The sequence below is a fragment of the Festucalex cinctus genome, chromosome 18 (genome assembly GCF_051991245.1).
Source record: "Festucalex cinctus isolate MCC-2025b chromosome 18, RoL_Fcin_1.0, whole genome shotgun sequence".
Classification (NCBI taxonomy): Eukaryota; Metazoa; Chordata; class Actinopteri; order Syngnathiformes; family Syngnathidae; genus Festucalex; species Festucalex cinctus.
The window spans coordinates 12,407,953-12,429,000 of NC_135428.1; the positions used below are offsets into that span (position 1 = coordinate 12,407,953).

Consider the following 21,048-nt stretch of genomic DNA (forward strand, 5'->3'; position numbering starts at 1 on the left):
TCTCTTGAGATCAAAACTATTACACAATTAATCTAGCATGCAGTGGCTAACTTGCTAAAATAGTATTTAGCTAAAACGACCACCATCATTCATACCACTTTTTCATGTATTAATTTAACCTTTATTTAGCCAGGTAAGGCAACAAAAGCGGTTAGTCGTACTTTATTCATGACATGCCTCTTAGGTGTCAGCCCTTTTACTTTTTAGTTTTATGATACAGGTTACAGTCTCTTTACGAGACAGTTAAAAATGCCCCGTACAGTTAATACAGTTTTGATGATGGTAACTCTGGTGTCTCTGCTCTCTGTGATATTCCAGCCTCGCAAAGTGTTGCAAAAAGAGCCTTAAAGAGCCTGGAGGGTATAAAGTATAAATAATGTAACCTGAAGTAGTAGAGAGAGACACACTAGCCGTATTGCTACATTCCATCACCTCACAAAACTTCACTGTGACAATCATACATACGCCGTTACCGCAAGTGATCAAACCCGGTGTCAAAGGCTGATCCCCTTTAGCGCTGCGTCATGTTTGTATGTTTGTGTTTGTCTGAGGCTTACGCCAGGCCATTAAAAAAGAATAAGCGCTTATGACATATTCAAAGAGGGCATGTCTGGAGTATAAAGTCAAGGAGGGGGAAGCTATGATTCATTAATGGCACCATGAATAGATAACCGGCTGTTGTATGATATCATATTCACTATTGAATTCATGGCCAGCGACTCCTCTTCAAATAATCAGCGCAGCCACGCTAACACTGTGTAGCACGGATTTATCTTTAAACAATTCATAAGTGCACTGAGCTATTACAATCGTCTGCTGTTTAAGCTTTTGTGTTCACTTTTGAATAATGAAGACGCCATGGATGTCAAATGCAAACAAATGTTTACATTAAACTATTGTGTTGTTAGTCTTACTAACACTGAACTAGTCGCATAGGTAGGAGTGCCATGTAGTCCCATGCATCCTGTTTCACCATTTGGCCCACATTCAAATGGGAATTATATGTTTTGGCAATAATTCTTACGTATTTCTCAACAGCGTCTTTGGGATACCTGGGGTTGCACTGAACTTGACACCCAAGACCTTATACTGTAATCTGTTGGTCTTTGTTAATACTAAACTAGTCATGGTGTATCCCATTACCGTCTCATATGGTCTAGCGGTGAGGATTCCTTGTTTTCACACAGGTCATCGAGGTTCATCTCCCAGTATGGGAATCATAGCCTTATCTTACCATGCAAGCAAACATTGAAGTTGTCACTAGGCAAGGTGAAGTACAAGTAGTCCCATATCATGTAGTGCAGGGTTCATGTAGTGGTTAAGGTACCTGCTTTTAGCCAATGGCCACGGTTTTATTTCACAATTGACAAGGTCCGTTTTTGGTCAAGTTATTCTGGAATCCTTGGCATAATTTAGATAGTGCTGACCTTGTTGGCCACTGCTATCTTGTGGTCCCATATGGTCTAGCGGTTAGGATTCCTGGTTTTCGCCCGGGTTCAACTCCCGGTATGGGAATCATAACCTTTGGCGGTGATATCTGGCTGCTCAAACCTTCTGGTGAATTTGCAAGACCTGTTAACCCTGACCATGCAAACGAACATTGCAGGAGTGATTGACCAAGGGGAACTACAAGTAGTCCCATATCTTCTAGTACTTAGGTTACCTGCTTTTACCCAGTGGCCACGGTTTTATTTCACATTTGACAAGGTCCGTTTTTGGTCAGGAGTTATCCAGGAATCCTTGGCATAATTTAGACAGTACTGAACTCGTTGGCCACTGGTATGTTATTGTCCCATATGGTCTAGCGGTTAGGATTCCTGGTTTTCACCCAGGTGGCCCAGGTTCAACTCCTGGTATGGGAGTCATAACCTTCGGTAGTGGTATCTGGCTGCTCAAACCTTCTGGTAAATTTGCAAGAACTGTTAACCCTTACAATGCAAACAAACACTGAAGGAGTCACTGACCAAGTACAAGTAGTACCATATCATTTAGTGGTTAAGGTACCTGCTTTTAGCCAGTGGCCACGGTTTTATTTCACAATTGACAAGGTCCGTTTTTGGTCAGGGTATTCTGGAATCCTTGGCATAATTTAGATAGTGCTGAACATGTTGGACCCTGGTATCTTGTGGTTCCATATGGTCTAGCGGTTAGGATTCCTGGTTTTCATCCAGGTGGCCCGGGTTCAACTCCCGGTATGGGAATCATAACCTTTACTAGTACTGCACAAACCTTCTGATAGCTTTGCAAATTAATGACCTTCTCATTGATCATACTTTAGTGGTTAGAATTTTTCCCAGAGTTTGACTCCACAGCTGTTTTCCCAACTTTTCTGGTTTCCTTTGGAATACGTGAGATAAATCAGATACCACTGAACTGGTCACTTAGCTGTCTTTTGAGGTCTCATATGGTCTAGTGATTAGGATTCCTGGTGGTCAGTGTGGTCTGGAGTCATGGTTTTTACCTAGGTGGCCAGTGTTTAACTCAGTCTTGCCTTCTTAAAGTGGCTCAGATTTTCTTTCACCACAGGTATGTGAAATGATTACAGTACATTGAAAGTGTCTGTCTGTCTGTCTGTCTGATCAAACCCATCCATCCATCCATCCATCCATCCATCCATCCATCCATCCATCCATCCATCCATTCATTTTCTTGACCGCTTATTCCTCACAATGGTCGCGGGGGGTGCTGGCGCCTATCTCAGCTGGCTCTGGGCAGTAGGCGGGGGACACCCTGGACTGGTTGCCAGCCAATCGCAGGTACTGATCAAACCAATAGATAAAAAGAACCCGAAATATACTCAGTTAAAAATGGACTTCTAAGCTCACGCTCAGTGGAAATGCTGAACAAACTATTGTAACCACATCATCACATGGTGTTTTACATACCATCACTTTTATCGAAACCAACTGGGCTTAATTCTTTCATCTTTCGTCTGAAAATAACCGCATCCGGCACACGAACCATCATTGCGGTTGGGAGAAGTTGCGTAAGCTTTGTTATGAAATCGGCACAGGGGGGCGCCGACTTAAAGCTCATCTCGCTGACACAATGAAGTGTCGTCACGCGGCGAGTGGTTAAAGTAAAATAATGCACCAACACTCCAAGCCCTTCATCTCATGATGGATAACGCACACACACACGCACGTGTTGTTGTTGCTCTGCCGCGTTGTAGTTTCTGACCCTTATCCCGATCCCGCTATCAGTCAGCATGCATCTCTACGGATCCTCCAACCGACTGCAGCGCCTAATTGCGGCGCTGACTCTCTCCTTGCCAGCCTGCTCGGGTTTTGAAAAGAAAAAAAAAGAATGTTTGTAGCCGGCTGTTGGGCTTTTATCTATATTTTAAGCCACACACAAGGTGTAGAGTCGGCCTGGAGCTTGTTCCGAGGGCCCACGGCTGCATAATTCATGAGGAGGAGCCGTTTGCTGCAGCGGGCTAAATAAAAGATCTGCCAGAGGTGGATTGCAGGACAAGGAGGAGCCCGCCATACTGTACCTGTGTGGAAATGCATCTTGGGATGTGTGGCCCCCCAAACCCGCTTCCCGTCGATCAATAGCAGATTAAACAATGTCGCATACATGGAGGACACACGAAGTCGCGAAGGCTTGTGGTGCGCGTGTGCGCTGCGGTTGCGTGATCTCTCCCCTTCGTAGCTCCTGTTATGTCATCGCGAGCCACTGAGGCACCGGGATGAGATTTCATCATCTTGTCTTTACCTCAGTCAGGGCCGTTATGTAAGACACTTTAGGGCCTGCAGAGAGAAAAATGTATTTGGTGGCCCTCTAGCTACAGACTATAGGAGTTTGTGTGCACAATTGCAAAATAAACCTTTGATATGAGGAGCGATTTTAGAGTTGAACACAGTAAGAACAGTGTATTTTATAAAGGCCTAGCAAAAATGTAATTGAAGGCGTCAGGAACGAGACACGCTAGCAAACAAGGTTCTCCTGCATTCGATCCAAGAGGAGACTTGAGGGCAAAGTAGATAGACCAAGGCACAAAAAAGAACTGCCATGTTTTTATTTTGGAGTTAATTATTAGCATGTGGCTGAATGCTGTTTCCTTATTGATTAAGGGTATTCTGCAGTAAAGTGGAGACTGTGGAGTATATAATGCAGAGTAGACCTAAGTACGGCGTTGGTTCTATCCACCTCAGCCAAACTTGTACTGCAGAAAACTATGAAAGCCACGCTGAAGTAAACACATCAATCTCCTGTATTGAAGGCGTTATCTAAGAGGAGACTGAGGGCAAAGTGGAGACTGTGGAGTATGAACGGTGGAACATCCATAGCTGCGGAACAAAAACTGGAGAAGGATGAGAACAATTTTATGAGTCACATTCTCGAGGAGGCTGAGGGAACACTGCAGCAAAGTGGACACTGTGGAGTATCAATATTGTGACATCCGGAACTAAGGCTCGATAATAATGGGATAGCACCATCGTCTTGAAAAACATCCATCCATCCATGTTCCTAACTGCTTGCTCCTCACAAGGGTTGCGGGGGTGCTGGAGTAGGCAGGGTACACCCTGAACTGGTTGCCAGCCAATCGCAGGGCAGTCTTAAAAAGAGACTCAGAGCAATGGGAAAATGGAGCGCTGCAGCAAAGTGGAGTCTATGGAGCACAAGCACCTCAGTGTCCAGAGCTAACAATTAATGTTACCTTAGTTTGTGTTTGTTTTGACTCTGTATTCTCAAAATGCGTTGTATCTATTAACTAGTCAAATTAAATCCGGATCAGATCCAGATTATAGGGATTAAACACCTCCAGTCGTGTCTGAATGGGAGCATAATCGAATGTTTCGTAATGTATCACTCAAAAGTGATTTTTTTTTTTTACAACAGATCTCACTCACAATGAGTTTTACTAATTCAATAACATATAATTTTTTTCTGTTTGCTTACTTTAAAACACTCTAATGATGAAATAAAAAATATACATTGACGAGGGGTGTCTGGCGATTAAAAAAAAAAAAAAGTTTTCATACTCTTGTTAACATCAAAGTGTGGAAAAAAATGTTAAACAATGTTTAGTCATTGATGCAGTAATTTCATAATTCATAAAGTTGAGTTAAAATGAAAAAGATGTAATGTACTGTAAAAAAAAAAAAAAAAAGAGTGATATTGATTTGTTTTGAGGTCATCTTTTCGGCCACTAGATGGCATAATTGCGATCTTATTCTTAACATGAAGTAACTTGTAAAATTCTGCACCTTTTTAAATTGTAAAATACATTTTTGACCCGAGTCGCCACAAATATATGCATTATTATTAAATTTATTCCTGATAAATGTTGACATGGACGTGTCTGCTGCGTTGCGACTGGAATTCCCCCCAGGAGAGGCATTTCAAGTAAGGGGCGGTCATTAATCATGTGTTACAAAAATTTGTGGCGTTAAAGGAACTTTAAATTGACTCAAAATTAACACGCTAATTATGACACAACTTATATAAACATTTATATATTGAAATAATATACCATTTTAAACATACCTACATTTGACATTTAAAAAAAAAAAAGAAAAAAAAAAGTCAAATTTACGGATTCTAACCTCCAAATGTGCATGTTTCCCGATAGACGCTGTATTTAACGCAAACTTCTGAGATGGGAAAGTTGGAAGCAGGCGCGGCACGTGGCGGGACCAGGCCCGACGCAATGCGTGATGTCGGCGGGGGGGCCTCGCAGCCTGATCCCGCTAAAAGCCGGCCTCGGCCTCCAATGATGGAAGGAACAAGGGCTCCGCTCGGGGGTGCGCCACCCAGGAGAGGGCCTCGCCTCGGGGCGATTTTTCACAAGAATGTAACACGCGGGAGATGTAATAGTAGATGGGAGCACATAGAGGAAGGGTGGGGGTACGGAGGCTTTTGGAGCCCCCCTCTCCTCCGAGGACTCAGCAATCATCCTTTCATGCCTCGATCCTCACCACGCGCACCTCTCTCGTGCCCGGCGTGCGTTAATATGGTAACAAAGCTCTTTAGGCACACAAGCTTCGCACCCTCCTATTCTATGAATGATTGAAGAGGCTCGACAGGCCCAGACAAATTCTTATTGGAGTGGAGGTTTTTTTTTTTTTTTTCTCTCCCCTAACCTATGAATTTGAACCCACCTGAGTGGATCCCAGAGGTGGGCTAACTTTGAGCTCAAGGGCCACGTTTGATTTTTTTCAAATGGACAGATGAGCCAGGCTATCCCTACAGGTTATAGCTCAAATTTGTATGTAAATATGTAAAACATGGATGGATGGATGATTCATGCTCATTTTAAATTGTCTAACTGTGTCATTTTGAATTCTTTTATTCACTCTATGCTTTACAATTCATTTAATTATAATTAAATTAAACAATTATTTAATACAAATAATTAAAATAGTTTATTTTTGTTTTTATTATATATGAATAATTTTTTTTAGTACTTTTTAATCAACCAATCTTAGGGGAAAACGGCAAAATTTATGCATAATTGGCCACAATAAACAGCAGGAGTGTCACCAATACACTTGTAATTCGGCCAGCTGCCACAGGTGGCGCACTCTTTGCCGCATCATAAATGCCTGACTAACAGCAATACCCAAGAAGAAGACACTCCTGCTCCTTGAATGTTTTTTTTTGTCCACATTTTTTCCTGCCATTAACAGGTAAACAACACTCATAATACATATTAGCTCAAATATATCTTTGATTCCTGCTTGTAAACTATTTGTTATTTTCCTAAGTGAGCATAAATAATCATTTTTAATCAGTCTTTCTCCATGTGTTAAATTGAAAAACGCATCAAAATAAAGAGTCACTTCTTTATTTTTCATGTCATGGTAATTTAGTTTACCTGCATCCAATCCAGTGGTTGAATGCTAACTCCAAAAGAACAAAAACGTTAAGTCCCATCAACTCACTTGGCAGCTCATGCTAGCATGCCCCGCTTCTTACTTAACGAGAGGAAAGCCCACGGCACGGGCCACGGCGCGCTCTGACTGATATGCGTCCTGACACATCGAAACAGGGTGGCGACGGCGGTGAGTGAGGGGGGCGGGAGGGGTGAGGCGGGTGCTTAAGATGCCCGTGGCAACCCAGAGAAACATGCTAATAGCGAGGTGCATTAGTGCACTCACAGAAGGCACCGCTAATCGGGGAAGACATCCGGCTTTCAAACTACACGAGGCCTTCCAACATGGGGCGAGTGGGCCAAGTGTGGCCCCTCCAGAGAATTTAGAGGGCCCAACATGTCAGGCTGCAAAATTCCAACAATTTTTAAAGTCTTCCATTGGGGGGAATTTATGGGAATACACAAGAAATGTACTTAATTGAAGACTGACTCTTAGTAGGGAACTTCACGTGTTGTAATGCCTTTCAGATGGGCAAGGAGAGCTCTCATGATGCTTCAATCTAAAACCATAAAATTACTTTCAATTCCTATTTAGTTCCCGTCAATTCCTTTAATTTCCAGTTTCAAACTTGGAATATTTCCAAAATTGGCCATCTTAATTCGCATGGAAATTTACTGGAATCCTTCTGTAAATGTACTGAATATGTTTGCAACCTTACCGGCATGCAATTCAAACACCACAAAGAATCTGTTACACACCCACCGAATTGATAATTCAACTGCGATCCGTGCTGGTTTCCAAGCGTTACGCTTGCAGCATGAATTAAATGCAGCTAAAAAAAAAGTATGCTCAGCAAATCTGCTCTCATTAAAAAAAAAAGGTTACGGGAATATCCTTCCAGCTGCCCCCAAAGTGCTGTCGGATTGCAAGTTTGAAGGAATCAATTTTCAGCAGTCGGAAAAAAAATGTTGCATACATTTGACCATCCTGTGTTGCATAGCAAAATTTGTATTGGGTGAAATCCTCGGAAGACGATGAGCTCGTCAGAAGCGAAACAAATGGAATGACGCAAGCAAAATAATCTTTTACTGCAAGTTTCAAAACTGCAATGTAAAACTGATCCAAATATAATTTTGGTCATAAAAATTCTAAAGAAGCTAACGCAATATAAAAGGAGAGAGGGACGAACTCGTGACTTCCGATTTTTTTATTTTTTTTTTAGTCGATTATTATGTGATGAAATTCAACTCGAAACCTACTGTCATCATTGATTCCAACCCCAGTATTGTTAAATAGAATGTTCCAAATTTAAAGAAGCCAATACTTTAGGACTAACAGTGATCGGAATAGCGGAAGCTAGCAAGGCTAACCATTTATTTTCATCTTCAACCTTCTTATTTTCATAGTCTTGGCAGTGGCCGCGCGAGTCGAAAATGGAAATTAGCCTATTGGAAGTTGAGATGCCAAAAACATAATTAGCAGTTACTCGATGTCAAGTTTAAATGCTGATGCGGAGTAGTAAAGTCGACTCATTTGCTAGTCGTCTAATCGGTTCAAGCCCTACAATTTCTATACTAAATTCAGTAGATTTCAAAATACTAAAAGTTGATGTAATATGTCCATGCAATTTATGGGGGACAGACCATGCCCTGCTGCGAATAGCAGAGAAAAAACAAAACAAAACACAATTACAGAAATTGACGCAACCTTTAAAAATGTTTAGAATTGCCTATATTGATAGTAAACATCATAAATACAACGAACACCTGCCATATAACAAACTTTTGTGCTTCATTGCAACTTTTTAATAAATTCGATATGGACTGAGCCTGGCCGTAAATAGCAGAAATTTGTGAATAATTGATATGCAAAAATTCAAAAATAGGAATATGCCTGTGGTTATTGTTGCATGCTCTGTTTATACTGTCTGTGTTCAAATATCAATTGTTTGAAGGTTTATATTTACTGTAACATATACCGTATGCTAATTTCTACTAGCATGTCAAAGGCCTTTCACATTGTATGCTAGCATTAGGCTAGAAGAGTTTTGTTATTGTCCGGTTTAATAAATTGAATTCTGATTTAATGAGTTTAAATTTGCGCGAGGAGCATGTAGGAGAGCTAAACCTATTTATTTTATTTTTTTTAATGTATATGGGCCTGTTGTGGATGAATCTGGATCGTATCCCCTGCGATAAACGGGTATAGTGAATTATACAATTTACAATATTGAGGATTTTTGTTTTTCGAAGTTTTCCCCTCTGGAAATCTTTATGATCGCGCTAATTGAAAAGCTGCCGAATCGAATGACGACGTGGATATATCTCCATTTTTTTTTGTGTGTGTGTAATCTACTACTAGACGAACGGCGCCGAATCAAAGAGCCGTCATTCCATTTCATCCGTCAACCTCTGGGATATTATTAGGCGTGATCAAAGGCCTCCGATTGAAACCTTTTTGCCGCGCGCGTGGAAACCTTCTCACTCGCCGTTTGGCCAACGCTTGGGGAAATTAAAATAAAGAATTAATCATTCAATTAAAAAAAAAAAAGGAGGGCGTGTATCCTCGGAGCGAGGCTGATTAAAATTGCATTGCGAGTTGCGTTGGCCACAACACGTCGTAACTCTCGGGTGACTCGCCAAAGACAAACCCTTCGATTGCCATAAAGCTCGGCAGCGTCCGGTACCGACTCTCCAATCAAAGCGTCTGACTTTATTTGCAATCAATATTTCTTCTCACCCGCCCTCCCGCCGTGAGGGTTTGATTCAAAATGGCCGCCGAGTCCTTCAGATCAGTCAACGGCGCTCGGCTCATTAAGCTCATCGCGGGCGTTAATGTCATCAGAGCCGCTAGGATGCATTATTTATGACCGGGAAGCAATACAAAGGAGCAAAAAAAGGAGTTGGGGATCTTCGCGCCGCAGATCAATGAAGGCCTGCTGCGCATCTGTCTGCTCTACGCCTCTCAAAACAAACACTCCCCGTTTCAAAAACTTCATTCCGATGCGATAGATCTACCAATACAAACACGGATCTTCAACTCTTTTTTTTTTTTTGGTACCAACACTGAGGCCTTCGTTTGTATAACTTCTAAACGGATCCTCATCAAGGCCTGTTGTCTCGTAGCAATGCAAGAAACTCGACCCATACGCTTCAAACACATTTCAAAAGTTAATACTATCCAAATTACCACTGTACAAAAAAACTTAAACTTAATTCAAACAGACTTTCTAAAATAGAGTAAAAAAAAATATATACCATTTAAATATGCAATTCCTAATACCTGACCATATATATTTTTGGAGTCTGATTCTGATAATCGATTAATCGCCTGATTGATTTCAAAAATATATAATAATATCAAATTGTCATGACCGTGTTTTACCTGTGTGTTATTTGGGGCCAGGGTTATGTTCGGGTCATCACTGTACGGTTGTTTTGAACTGAGGTCAAGTGTCTGTTTTGAACTGATGTAAACATCTAGTTTCAACTGGTAATACGCTATGTGATGTCAGGAATCTTTCATCTCTTTATCTAGTCAAGAGCCAATCAGATAATTCCATGTCAGTCCTGTAACATATTATAAAACACATTATTGTAAACAAACAAATTGACATATTTTCCACTTCATAGTGACTAGAACAGGAAATACTTATTAAACAGACTTTATAAAGTACAGTAAAAATTCATTAAAAATTATACAGTTTAAACCAATACTTGACTCATTGAGATATTTTCAGCAAAAAAAAGTTAATATTTTGTCCAGAATGAATTTGATAACTTCATTATTTTTCATGCATAATTGATACCTTTAAAAACAAATTTTTCCACTTGCTGTTGACTGAAGATGACATCACTTGTGCTGAGGAAGTAGGTAACGACCAATCACGGCTCAGTTTGCTGACCAAACCTGGAAAACAGATGAGCCATGATTGGTTGTTACCTACTTCCTCAGCACAGGTGAGGTCATCTTCAATCGACAGCAAGTGTAAAAATTTGTTTTTAAAGGTATCAATTTTGCATGAAAAATAATTATGTTATCAAATTTATTCTGGACAAAATATTAACTTTTTACTGCTGAAAATGGTTCAATGAGTCAAGTATCCCTTTAAGTTTATTCGTTCCCGAGCGAGATTTTTTTTTAGCTCATATTTGGAAGAATATATTTCAGATAACCAATTAATCAGTTGATGGATTTAAAAATTATATGAATAAAATAACTGCTTACAATAAATAAAGAATTACAGGCAGAATAATTGTCTGTTTTACAATACTGTACTTTGGTGGTATAAATCAGCAAAAATCAAACTTTTTCTGGGGGCGGGGGCTAATTGAATCTTTTTTTTTTTTTTTTTTTTTTTTGCCATATTTCATGTGTTAATATGTTTAAATAATGGCCAAAAAATGGCCAATTTTCTATCCAGTTATGTAAGTTCACTTGTCGAAGTGGAGGCTTCAATCATGATGTACAGAGAGACGGGAGGAGTCACAGAAAAGCACCAAGGTTTGAAATTTGGATTTTTGAGCTCATTTTTTGAAGACTAGTACTAAAACAGAACAGAAGATCAAATTCGAGTTTACTCATAAAGTTTATAAACGCATTCATCTGTAAATGACCCCTGTAAAAATCCTGAACTTCTTTTGAGTAGTTAAATAAATGTTTTAATTCGACATGAATACGCGCTGTCGTGATAGGACGCAACTGGAGGCCTGAGCCCATGCGACTCGCATGCTGTTTCAACAGATTAGTCCGGTCAAGAGATCCCGCTGAGTCTCGGGCTCGCTCATTCCTGTGGAGGATTAGACCCTGAACATGGCTTTCAGTAACACGTGTATCGGCTGCCCCCCCCCCAACACCACCTACCGATCCGGCAATCATCTCCGCGAGATGGAAAGCACGACAGAATCCTGCCAGGCAAACCCTGCGAAAAAGTAAACAGCGCCTCTCCCCCTGCCGTTCCCCTCCAATTGTTATTCATAGAGCGGATAAATATTTAATTCTATCTAAGGATACCTTTTGTTAACAGAATTACCCGACAAGCCTCGTCGCCTGTAAAAAATCCCTCAAATGAATTCAAATTCCGCTCAATCTCCCGATGGCGGCGGTTGAGTCAAGATTTTGGGCCAGCGTGGAAAAATATGCAAGTAATAAGATAGCGGGGGAGGAATTATTAAAGATCTGCTCCCAAACTAAAGTTTTCATTTGTCGACGTCAACTTAGAAAGTTCATTTTTTTTACGTGAGTTCATCAGGTAGAAATACGCTACATTCACATCACGTTTGCCCAAAATAGGAACAAGCTCATGAACTTTCCTTCATTGAACTTGTTCAGGTGCAACACATGACTGGTTTTGTTGGGGGGTGGACATTTCTGTTAACTCTTATTCTTCTTTCAGTGTAGTACCACGTTGTACCACAACATGGTGGTCAGCACTGAGCTCTACTGGAAGAAGATGCAGTAGGATTAATAGCAAGAAGAAGAAGCGGCAGAGAAGATGTGCCCGTAAGTAGCCTGGAAATCTTTATGAAGTGTGTTTTTAAAATGTTTAAGTGGTCTTTAGTAAGTTTAAATTTGTTTATGGGGTGCGTCTCAATATTGCTGATTTTCATCATTTGCAGGTGAGTGGGGAATGTCCCAATTTTTTTCTCACGCGTATTATGGCAACTTCATTTTGAGAACTTAACAACTTATAATAATAATAATAATAATAATAATAATAATAATAGTATGGAGTCAGTGGATCCCGAGTTTAGAATAAAATTGAATAATAATAGTAACAACAACAACAATAATAATAATAATAATAATAATAATAATAATAATATGGAGTCCGTGGATCCCGAGTTTAGAATAAAATTGAATAATAATAATAACAACAACAACAACAATAATAATAATAATAATAATAATAATAATAATAATAGTGTGGAGGCTGTGGACCCTGAGTCTAGAATAAAATTGGATAATAATAATAATAATAATAATAATAATAATGTGGAGTCTGTGGACCCTGAGTCTAGAATAAAATTGGATAATAATAATAATAATAATAATAATAATAATAATAATAATAATAATAATAATAGTGTGGAGGCTGTGGACCCTGAGTCTAGAATAAAATTGGATAATAATAATAATAACAATAATAATAATAATAATAATAATAATAATAATAATAATAATAATAATGTGGAGTCTGTGGACCATGAGTCTAGAATAAAAATGGATAACAGTAATAATAATAATAATAATAATAATCAATAATCAATCCATCCATCCATCCATCCATTTTGGCTTATTCCTCACAAGGGTCGCAGGGGCGCTGGAGCCTATCTCAGCTGGCTCTGAGCAGTAGGCGGGGGACACCCTGGACTGGTTGCCGGCCAATTGCAGGGCACTATAATAATAATAATAATAATAATAATAATAATATAGCAACTCAGCTGCTTTTAGTCTTCTAATATAATTCTATCCACATGCCTTAACTCATTCACTGCCATTGATGTGTATATCCGTTAATGGCAGTGAATGAGTTAAGTCAATTCCATTCCCATTGACGTGTATATCCGTCAATGGCAGTGAATGAGTTAATGAACTTTTTTTTTTTTTTGCCCATCATATAGCAACTTTATTCTCACAATTATATGCATTTGTCTTCGTTTCCTCAATGTAATGCCAGCAACTTGTGAATAGAAACCTACGGTATAGGTCTTTAAGTGTAATTAGCCGCGAGTGTGTTTCTATTGATAAATGCGAATGTATGCATAAATGTACTCGCTAGGTTGTAAGCGCGAGTGCCGCTGGCAGTGACTGGGAGCACTGGTTAAGCAAATTGCTATTTAACTGGAAACCCGCTGGCCTGGCAGCGCTGCATTATTCATCAGCGAGACAAGAAAGTAGCGCTTCACACACGCGCGCACGCACACACACAAATATACAGTACAGTATATGGGCCAGAGCAAGAAAGCAAGCAAAGCAAGCGAGTCCGCATGGAGCCAATCCCCAAACACGAGCCCATACCAAGCCTTCAGTACACACAAGGATGCACACGCATACACAACAATTATTGGTTCTCTGTCAGTTTTGAAAGGTGCTGGTGGAGCTTTTTTTTAGTGGCTTATGTATTTAGTTATTTATTTTTGTGGTGTCTGTTTAGCATTAGCATTTTAATCCACCCCTTGTCCTCGATACTGTATTGTGCTTTTGGTAAAAGACAAATCACACCAATTGTAGCAGCTTGCTAGTTTGTTTGTATTTGTGTCATTGGAGTTGATGAAAATCAAAATCTGTGAAATCACATTTTAAAAGTGTGATGATAACCACTAAAAAAAAATATAAAAAAATATACTGTACATAAAATATAAATATAAAATTTGTTTGCTATGACTTTAATACACTTCTGTCAAAATGTGTTGATTTATTTGTTGTGCATTTAGTAATAATTTCTAATACTTGACTAAAACTTCTGGATATACTTTGACACGATGGACTCTGTAATCTTATTAGAGAGGTTAGAACATTAGGTGGGAATCATATTCTTTCTCAAGGACAACAATGTACTTTGTTGAAGTTGGTAATGTTCTGTGACCAAATGGCAATCACATGTGGCGTTCCGCAGGGGTCAATCCTGCAAATCCTATAGTTACTATAAATGATTGCATTACCCGCTTCAGTTAGGTAGAGATCAGTTGTACGTGTCAGTGATGGCAGGTGACCATTACTCTAAGTGGGAGCGGTAATAAAAACCTTGAAGCTCTTATCTTGAGTCAAGTCAGAGCAAAAAATTGTCAGAGTGACGGCTCGTATCTCAATGACTTAATTTCCAATGAGGAATCAATAGGTTTGAAACGAGAGCAAGTTGTAATCCTAGTTGTCAGGATGAAGATATTTGTGATAAATACGGCCGCATCGATCGTGAATTTAGATGAAATACTTCATCCGGAGCCAATTTGAAGCTAATCATCGGCCCCCGAGCAGTCATGTCAATATATATATTTTTTTTTATTTCATTAAAATTGTACCGGTGCTAAATGGTGAAGTTTAGCCAGTGTCCGTCGGAGGGAAAAAAAAACAAAAAACGTAAGCTTTGCGCCGCCCGTGTTTTTTTCAAATGTATTTCTTTTTTTGCAGGGCATCTTGTCAGTTTTTGCGCATGCATTATGGATGAGACATGATTAGAGGAGCCCGATGCACTGCAGCGCACTTTGAACACACTTCTCTGAATTAAGTGCAACTTTGTATTTACGTCTCGGGCTTCTCCAAACATGCCTTTTTTTGGGGGGGGGGGGTAAAAACAGAAAAAATATATATATAACCTTTTTCCGGCTCGCTTTAATTTACACTAAATGCAACCAAATGTATAATAATATATATTGCATAGACTTATCTTATATTTATGCCTCCCGCTTTGATTCCATTCAGCAACATTTAAGACTTTCGGTGAGGAAAGTCTTTCTCTGTGTTGTCATGGAAACGACATGGACGCAAACACCTCTACTTAGGTCAGCAATAATAAGAATGAAAATAATTTAATCTGTTAAAACAACCTTGGTGTGAAATTATTATGACATAGGACAGCACTGAAAATAAGTTATCTTATGAAAATTTTGTTTAACCATGACAATAATTACGTTTTTCATGTTTTTATACATAAAAACTCAGAGAATACTGGAACATCTGACTTCATTCTCATTATTTCTTGTTGTATTAACATTTTACCCGTAAAACTTATCAAGTCTTCATCATGTTGTAAATTTTTTTCTTGTCATATCACGACTTCATTCGTCATTTGAGAACTTATTTTTGTATTATTATATTTTTACCAAAGAAACCTAATAACTTTTCCGTCACGTTACAAGTTTACTGCTGTAACTTAGCACCTTTTTTTTTTATTTTTTTTATCGTATTAAAATTTTGCTGCTATTACTGCTTTTCCTGTTATATTGCAATTTCAGTTACGTAGTTGTTTTTTATTTTATTTTATTTTATATTTCCCAACGTTTGATGGGATTTATTCTATTTTTTTTTTTTTTCTCTGCTCCTATTAGAAGCTTCCGCTGAAAAATATCTATGAACCAAGCGGCACTTTTATTGAATCAGGTGTTTGCTGTCAGTGGGCTTGCTAGCTACTAAATAATAAACACAAACATCGCAGCAGGGCCTTAAGTCATGACACAAGTTGAATTATTGGTAGTGTGTGTATAAATATTTCAATAATTGCTGTTTGCTACATAATTGATTAGAAATGATCAAGAGCTGTTTGAGTGTTACAAGGAAGCTTATTTCTTTCTTATGCACATTGTTATGTTTTTTTTTTTAATTCAAGCTCAATTTAAATTCTCAGTCTGTCATTTCTTCTTCTTCTACTACTTCTACTTCTCCTTCTTCTCCTTCTTCTCCTTCTTCTTCTACTACTAATTCTTCTTCTTCTTCTTCTTCTTCTTCTTCTTCTTCTTCTACTAGTACTTCTACTACTACTACTACTACTTCTTCTTCTCCTTCATCTTCTTCTTCTACTACTTCTTCTTCTACTACTACTTCTTCTTCTTCTTCTTCTTCTAGTACTTCTACTACTACTACTACGACTACTTCTTCTTCTCCTTCATCTTCTTCTTCTACTACTTCTTCTTCTACTACTACTTCTTCTTCTTCTTCTTCTTCTTCTTCTTCTAGTACTTCTACTACTACTACTACTACTACTTCTTCTACTCCTCCCCCTCCTCCTTCTTCTTCTTCTTCTTCTTCATCTTCTTTTTCTACTAGTACTTTTTTTTTGCTGTAAAACATACAAACATGGCTCTTCTTCTTCTACTACTACTACTTCTTCTCATTCTTCTTCTTCTTCTACGACTTCTCCTTCTTCTCCTTCTTCTTCTTCTTCTTCGTCTTCTACTACTACTACTATTTGACTCTTCTGTAGACAAAAGGAATTTGTGACCCCCCCCCCCCCACACACACACACACACACACACACAAACACACACACGCACACAATACAAATAAGCGTTACTGAATATATTTTCATATACAGCGAGTACCTGAACGCCTCACCAACATTTCATGTTATTTGTCCGGATTGCTCGTTATTGTCGTCCCGCAAGTCCGCCCATTAGGCCTTATAAGTTGCCTGTTTGATCACGGCCTAGCCCCCCCCCCAAAAAAATCTCTCACACATGCACGCAAACACACACCGCTAACCCCCCACCCCCCATGCTCATTAGGCCTGATTAGTTATACAATGTTCCTGATTACCGTCGCCATGTTTTAATTAGCGCCCCATATGCGTAACGACGTTCCCCCACCGCCCTCAAAAGTTCACGCGGTTGCCGTTCTCTTGTTGAGGAGCAAATACTGGATGTGGTCATTTACAGTGTGTTCTGGTTTTTAGTACTGTCCGGTGAACCTCCCTAGGATAGGGACCGAGCCCTGGCGCCTTTGAGTAATTCACGCCCATGCAAACAGGTTTAGAATTTGCTCAGAGGTGCAAAAGATGGTGGCAGAGCACTACTTTTATCCAAATTAAGCTCCTCAAATCACTTCCACGCAGTTCCTTCGCATCAAGATTCCACAAGATGGAGACAAAGCACGTATTTCAATCTGATGGGGCTGAAAGGTGTTTACACAGCAATCATGTCATGCTGACCTTTCACAATAAATCTGGAAACGTGTGAATGTGTTTTGGCTTTTATAACTGTATGAAGACAAAGTGTGTTTGGGGAGTCAAATCACTGGGCCACTTTTGGGATGATAGGATGTAGGTATAGACCAGGGATGGGCAATCTCGGTCCTCGAGGGCCGGTGTCCCTGCAGGTTTTTGAGGCTTCCGTTTTCCAACACAGCTGATATATGATCAGCTCATCAGCAAGCTCTGCATAAGAGGGATAACGATCTCGTTGATTGGAATCAGCTTGTGTTGGAAAACGGAAACCTCAAAAACCTGCAGGGACACCGGCCCTCGAGGACCGAGATTGCCCATCCCTGGTATAGACCGATTATCGGCCGGGCCGATTATCGGTGGCGATATTTGACTTGTTGACAAATATCGGCATCGGCCGTTTTACAAATTTGAAGGGCAATAAAGCTGAAATCAAGTTATGTCATTAAATAATTTAAAAAAATACATTTAGAAATTATGTTGAAATTTTGGAAAACTATTTTTACAGTAGAAAACTTTAGAAAACGCATTTATTTATTTATTTATTTATTTATTTATTTATTCACTGCAAACAATGGGAAGTCCCAACACTTTTTAATTTATTAAAAATACTAATTAAAGCATTTTTTTTTAGAAATTATGTTGACATTTTGGAAAGCTTTATTTACAGTAGAAAACTTTAGAAAATTATTTATTTATTCACTGCAAACACTGGGAAGTCCCAACACTTTTTAATTTATACAAAAAAATTAATCATAATAATAAAAAAATTTGAAATTATGTTGAAGTTTTGGAAAACTTTATTTACAGTAGAAAACTATTTAATTATTTATTTATTTGCTTGCTTAGTTTTGAATGTAGCTTAACACATGCTGATGACCCTGGAAGTTCCCTACATTTTCTACAATTTCTGTTAAAATTTTTAATTAAACAAAACTGTCTTTTGTTTATATGTTTTGAAATTAAAAACTTTTTTTTTTTTTTTTTACACAATTATTTCCTCTTTTACTGCAAATGATATCGGCTTGAAATATCGGTTATCGGCCTCCTTGACGACGAATAATCGGTATCGGCATCGGCCCTGAAAAAAACGTATCCGTCTATCACTAATAGGAAGGAAGTGTGTGTCCTGATCGGGACAATAAAGATTTTACACACTGATGTCATGTTGACCTCTTGTGGCGACCTCGCATCTAATGTGTGTGGGACGGGTTATGCGTTTTATAACTGTCATCCAAGAGTGGTCTCACACACGCAAAATAAAAATCGCGCTTACAACATAAACCATTTTTGGGGGTTTTCTATAACATCCTAACCCCTTTACACCTCTGCCCCAGATTTATGGCCCCTTAAATTCAACTGTGAGATCATCTGCTCAGGTTGTATATTTGTACACGTGATAAATATTTGACAGAAGCGAAAAGTGATTCAGCAGAGGCCTTTTGTAGTGTGTGTTTACATCATCCGTTCCGATTTTATCTATGTATGTCAATGATAAATATTGTAACAGGACCACTGAACACTTCCCATTGTGCGTCGGCTGTTGTGTGTGCGTGTGTGGTCACGGTTGCCTCGATGAATTTTCTCCATTAATGGCGTATTAGCGGAGGTCAGTCCCCCCTCAAGACATTGCGTATAATAATAATAATAAAAGAATAACAGATTAGACTTCCACTGCCTCTGTCCTAATCTCCCCCTCTCACACACACACACGCACACGTATACGCACACGCACATTTTGGGGTGGGGGGGGGTAGAGAAAAGCGGGTTGTTTGCATATGTGTGAGTGAGAGAGTGCGAGCAAGAGACATAGTAGCGTAACAGAGGCCCGCTATTCTCCAAGGCGCCCCCAACCCAACACCACCAACCATCCGACGCCCCCCACTCCCCCACCCCGACGCTGCACTCAAGACTCGGAGCGTCATTAAAGTTTCATGGCCGCAGCGCTCGGCCAAGGTCTATTTATGAAAATGTGCTTCCTCGCTTCATGGAAAAAAGAAAAAAAAATGCATACAAAAACACAGGAGGAGGCGGGCGGCCTAATGTGAGAGGAGAAGCGGCATCAAGTGCAAACATGGCCGACGTTTGTTGAGATGTGATGAGCTTGCGTTGACGGTTTTGCCAGCGTAGGGCTCAAATATGAAACAGCGACGATTCATAATGCAACAGACATTTTCATATCAGGATTAAAAATCAGATGGATTAAAGCAACAAGTCGCTTTTTGTCGGCTTTCATTATTTAACATCTACTTTTTTTTTATACTCGTTCACTACCATTGACAGCTAAAGATGTCAAAAATCCATTTTAACATGGCTGGAAGTAAATGAGTTAATTGTTTTTGTTCAAGAAAATATTTCCACAAAACAATTGTTCACATTTTAGAGCAGCCAATGACTGGAATGCGTAATGACCTCATGTTTCCAGAAAAGGTCAGATACAGTTTTTAGAGTGACCAGTGACCAATAACTGAAAAATATTTTCAGAAAGTCATCAGTTAAACTTTTTTTTTTTTTTTTTTTTTTACAGTGGTTAATGACTATAGAATGTTTTCAGCTATTTGTAAATGTAATTATTTTCAGACTCACCAATGATTTGATTATTTATTTTTTATTTTTTTGTAAATGATTAAATTAATATATACTTGTTTGAAGGACCAATGACTGTCGTATATTTTAATGATTGGTCAGATACATTTCATTGTTTGCAGACTGGCTAGATTGTCAGATATATTTGAACAATTTTTAAAGTGGCCATTGACTGCGAATGGATGACAACAGCTGATGTGCAATTTCGTAGTCGTGAGTTTGGAGACTGAAGAAACGCTCTCATGCATGCATGCATGTTCTCAAATATATCTGGGGGGAAAAAAAGTATTCAAAATGGTATCTTTTACATATTAAAATGCACAAATGTTATGATTTGTATTATGTCAGGAAATGAAAGATTTATGCACATAATGCTATTAATTGAGCAGGTTTGGATCCATTTGATATGTTGCCTGATTTAGCTGAGCTCTGTTTATATAATAATAACAATGATGATGATGATGATGATAATAATAATTATTATTATTATTATTAATGTATTTATGAGTATAAATAATAAGAGACAATAAAATTACATATGATTTTTTTTGTTAAGCATTTTTTGTTCTTTTTTTTATAAACATACAATATGTCATTTTTCAATCATTTTTTGCATGCCATTTTTTCATGTAATTTGTATGTATTTAATAAACTTTTTTTCCCCATTTGATTTATTTTTTTAATAAACCAATATTATTATTCCCCCCCCCCCCCCCCCCCCCATTTATTCCCAAAATAAGTTTGGTAAGTGGCACATTAAGTGAATTGATGGATTTAAAGCAAAAACAAAATTACCTATAATAAGTAACCAAGTCAGACTTTTTTCTGCCTTTCTTTTGTTTTTTAGAATACAAAATTGCAGAAATAATGTTTAAACGTGTAAAAACAGAATTTGTCATATAAGTACACAATTAAGTGTGAAATGTTACTTGAAAAATATTAATTATATTGTTACATAATCACATTACATTTTTGCGGTATAATGAA

General features: G+C 38.6%; 1 protein-coding gene and 2 non-coding genes across 3 annotated transcripts in view; all 3 read left to right on the top strand.

The window, feature by feature from the left end:
* Nucleotides 1–1,790: 1,790 nt before the first annotated feature.
* trnae-uuc (transfer RNA glutamic acid (anticodon UUC)) lies at nt 1,791–1,862 on the top strand. Its single transcript has one exon. It is a non-coding gene; the product is annotated as a tRNA-Glu (tRNA).
* Nucleotides 1,863–2,129: 267 nt separating this feature from the next.
* Nucleotides 2,130–2,201, top strand: trnae-uuc (transfer RNA glutamic acid (anticodon UUC)). The gene has a single exon. It is a non-coding gene; the product is annotated as a tRNA-Glu (tRNA).
* Nucleotides 2,202–12,267: 10,066 nt separating this feature from the next.
* The window catches only part of klf5l (Kruppel like factor 5 like), a 78,638-nt gene continuing 69,857 nt past the window's right edge, over nt 12,268–21,048 (top strand). The window contains exon 1 of the mRNA XM_077504878.1: nt 12,268–12,323. The gene's annotated coding sequence lies outside the window, so the exon portion shown is untranslated. The remainder of the gene's footprint in view (nt 12,324–21,048) is intronic.